Source organism: Heptranchias perlo, chromosome 9, assembly GCF_035084215.1.
Source record: "Heptranchias perlo isolate sHepPer1 chromosome 9, sHepPer1.hap1, whole genome shotgun sequence".
NCBI lineage: Eukaryota > Metazoa > Chordata > Chondrichthyes > Hexanchiformes > Hexanchidae > Heptranchias > Heptranchias perlo.
In genome coordinates this window covers 7,284,935-7,289,123 of record NC_090333.1, presented here as the reverse complement: position 1 = coordinate 7,289,123, position 4,189 = coordinate 7,284,935, and positions in this window count along the sequence as shown.

Below are 4,189 nucleotides of genomic sequence, written 5' to 3'. Positions count from 1 at the left end.
GAAGAGCAGCTTCAGCGAACAACAAGGCGAGGGGGCAACAGGAAAGCAGTTCAACAGGGAAGGTCAGTAGCTCCAGAAGCAGGCTGACACACAAGAAGAAACCAGAGCAACAGTCCCAGTGACCATCAGACACCTCGTGGCAATAAGGGCCTTACGAAACAACCAACCGAATATTGCCACCAACCATTAACTCTGGCCCTTTAGAGTCCAACTTAGCAAGTATAGTGGGATTTGGAGGGGTGAGGTATCATTCTACTGTAATTTCCCTCATGTGTACCGAAGTGTTCCCCATTTTATTAGAGTGTTAAGATTGTTGTGTTGTATTTTCTCTCTTGAATAAAGGTCAATGTTTCTTGCACCAAAACCAGTTGTCTGCTGCACTTTGTCACAACCCCCAAATAAGTCCAAGGTCGAGAACCCAGGGAGTGGGAGTGATTCGAACTGCTCAGAAGTCAGAGGTGAAGCTGACACACACCACCACCCCCTACAAATTGTACAGGGGCTTATGGAGACCACACCTGGAATACTGTGTGCAGTTTTGGACTCCTTACCTGAGGAAGGATATACTTGACCCCTGGGGACGGTGCAGCGAAGGTTCACTAGATTGATTCCTGGGATGAGAGGGTTGTGCTATGATGAGAGATTGAGTACAATGGGCCTATACTCTCTGGAGTTTAGAGGAATGAGAGATGATCTCATTGAAACATATAAGATGCAGAGAGGGCTTGACAAGGTCGATGCAAAGAGGCTGCTTCCCCTGGCTGACGATTCAAGAGCTCGAGGGCACAATATCGGGATAAGGGGTCAGCCATTAAGGACTGAGATGAGGAGCAATTTCTTCGCTCCGAGGGTTGTGAATCTTTGGAATTCTCTACCCCAGAGGACTGTGGATGCTCAGTCGTTGAGTGCATTCAAGGCTGAGATGGATAGATTTTTGAATCGAGGGGAATCAAGGGATTTGGGGATCGCGCCGGAAAGTGGAGTTGAGGTCGAAGATCAGCCATGATCTTATTGAATGGCGGAGCAGGATCGAGGGGCTGCATGGCCTCGTCCTGCTCCTATTTCTTATGTTCTTATGTTCAAATAGCATAGATGCATTTAATGGGAAGCTAGATAAAAGCATGGGGGAAAGCGCTAGAAGGATATACTGATAGGGTTAGATGAAGAGGGGTGGGAGGAGGCATCGATCATTTGGGCCGAATGGCCTGTTTTGGTGCTGTCCATTCTATGTGTGTAATTCTATGTAAAACCTTGTTGATATGCAACTGAAAGTGGTTCACGTTGTTACAAAATGGCAACAGATACTGAATCCACAGTTTACGGGGAAATTTTGTATCGAGCATAATGAATGAAATGTTTGTGAAAAACTCCAGACGGCAGCAGAGAAGAGCTTCACTCCCTTAGTGACCTCATCAACCATCAAACCAATAAAGAACAGTGCTCTACTCACACTGACACAACAGACTTTAAGAAACTTGATAATTTTTTTTCTATTTCAAAATACACTTTATTTCATCATATTTAAAGATACACACAGTTCAACGTAAAAAGACACAATTTCAATCAATATAGTTCGAACCAATACAATGCTGATCGTACACACTATGATCTCATTATTACAATTCAAAACACAGTACATATCATCGAATACATTTTGTACAATACAAAGTGGGATGGCCTTACTCGGTGGCCTTTCCCCATAGAGCCTTTGCTTGGGCTGCACTTGCTTCAGTGCATCCCGCAGCATCTACTCCTGGACCTTGGAATGTGCCTGTCAGAAACACTCGGTCGTGGACAGCTCCTTCAGCTGGAAGACCAACAGATTTTGGGCCAACCAAAGGGCCTCCTTCACCGAGTTGCTCGTTTTCCAGCAGCAGTTGATATCTGTCTCGGTGTGTGTCCCTGGGAACAGGCCATAGAGCACAGCGTCCTGCATTACCCAGCTGTTGGGGATGAACCGGGACAGATACCAACGCATCTCTCTCCATACCTTCTGCGCGAAGGGGCAGTCCATCAGGAGGTTGACGACGGTCTTGTCCCCGCTGCATCCTCGAGGGCAGCTCGCGGTGGCACGGAGATTTCGTGCGTGTTGGAAGGACCGCACTCGGAGGCCCCTTCTCACCACCATCCAGGCTACATCTTGGTGCATGTTCGTCAGTTCTGGTGACAAGGGGTTCTGCCAAATGGTATCGACCATCTGGTCAGGGACTACCCGATCGGATCCACCCTCTCCTTTCCCTGCAGGACTCCCAGAAAGTTCCATGACAACCACCAATAAAGAACAGTGCTCTACTCACACTGACACAACAGACTGTAAGAAGCTCACCAATTATGGTACAGAGGCAGGACACAGGGATTCAACCTTTGTGGGATTCTACTTGTAGGAACACAGGAATGTACAGGAGAGAAAAAGCCGATTTTGGACCATCTGGTCATTTCTAGAGTTTAAAAAGTAGAATACACAGATCCCTCAATTGAATTACCCACCATCTGACCTGCTCTTGTAGCCACGGCATTTATGTGTTATTTGTGACTTTGATTAGAGCAGATTCTGTGCTGTGGCAAGAGTGGAAACCTGATTGAAGGGATTAAACCATGGAGCTGCGTGAAAGGTGAGTTGAGATTTGAGAGGCAACAACACGCTCAAGGAGTTTGGAGATCAAACAGGGGTTGGAGATGGGGTGGTAGTTTGCAAGGACGGAGGGGTCGAGGGTGAGTTTTTGAGAAGGAGGAGTGATGATGTTGGTTTTGATAGGGAGGGGGGTGGGGGCAGTAACCTGAGGAGAGGGAACCAATTACAATGTCAGCTAGCATGGGGGCCATGAAGGAAAATTGGGTGGTCAGCTGTTTAGGGATAAATGGAGCCGGAGGTGGGTCTCGTTGACAAGATTTTTTTTTATTATTCGTTCATGGGATGTGGGCGTCGCTGGCGAGGCCGGCATTTATTGCCCATCCCTAATTGCCCTTGAGAAGGTGGTGGTGAGCCGCCTTCTTGAACCGCTGCAGTCCGTGTGGTGACGGTTCTCCCACACTGCTGTTAGGAAGGGAGTTCCAGGATTCTGACCCAGCGATGATGAAGAGACGGCGATATATTTCCAAGTCGGGATGGTGTGTGACTTGGAGGGGAACGTGCAGGTGGTGTTGTTCCCATGCACCTGCTGCCCTTGTCCTTCTAGGTGGTAGAGGTCACGGGTTTGGGAGGTGCTGTCGAAGAAGCCTTGGCGAGTTGCTTCAGTGCATCCTGTGGATGGTACACACTGCAGCCACTGTGCGCCGGTGGTGAAGGGAGTGAATGTTTAGGGTGGTGGATGGGGTGCCAATCAAGTGGGCTGCTTTATCTTGGATGGTATCGAGCTTCTTGAGTGTTGTTGGAGCTGCACTCATCCAAGCAAGTGGAGAGTATTCCATCACACTCCTGACTTGTGCCTTGTAGATGGTGGAAAGGCTTTGGGGAGTCAGGAGGTGAGTCACTCGCCACAGAATACCCAGCCTCTGACCTGCTCTCGTAGCCACAGTATTTATATGGCTGGTCCAGTTGATGGTGACCCGCAGGATGTTGATGGTGGGGGATTCGGCGATGATAATGCCGTTGAATGTCAAGGGGAGGTGGTTGGACCCTCTCTTGTTGGAGATGGTCATTGTCTGTCACTTATCTGGCGCGAATGTTACTTGCCACTTATGAGCCCAAGCCTGGATGTTGTCCAGGTCTTGCTGCATGCGGGCTCGGACTGCTTCATTATTTGAGGGGTTGCGAATGGAACTGAACACTGTGCAATCATCAGCGAACATCCCCATTTCTGACCTTATGATGGAGGGAAGGTCATTGATGAAGCAGCTGAAGATGGTTGGGCCGAGGACACTGCCAAGATGGGCTCAGAAAGGGCTTGAGGGAAGACAAGGGAGAAACTAGAAAAAGATCCGGGGTCATATTCAGTTGCTGACAGAATACTTTCAGTAATTGTTTAGTCCTATCGACATAAATGATTCACAAACAATTTGTTGTTAAGAAATAAAAACTTATTGGCCGATTTGAAAGAACATTTCAGAATGTTGAATTTACTGGACAGTTAGTCCATCTTGTTATGAACACTGTAGTTCAGAATTTTCACATTATTCTAAATTCACAAATGAATATAAAGTTAATGTATACACTCTGCATCCTCCTTTAAGACAAGGTAGCCGTGTGTCA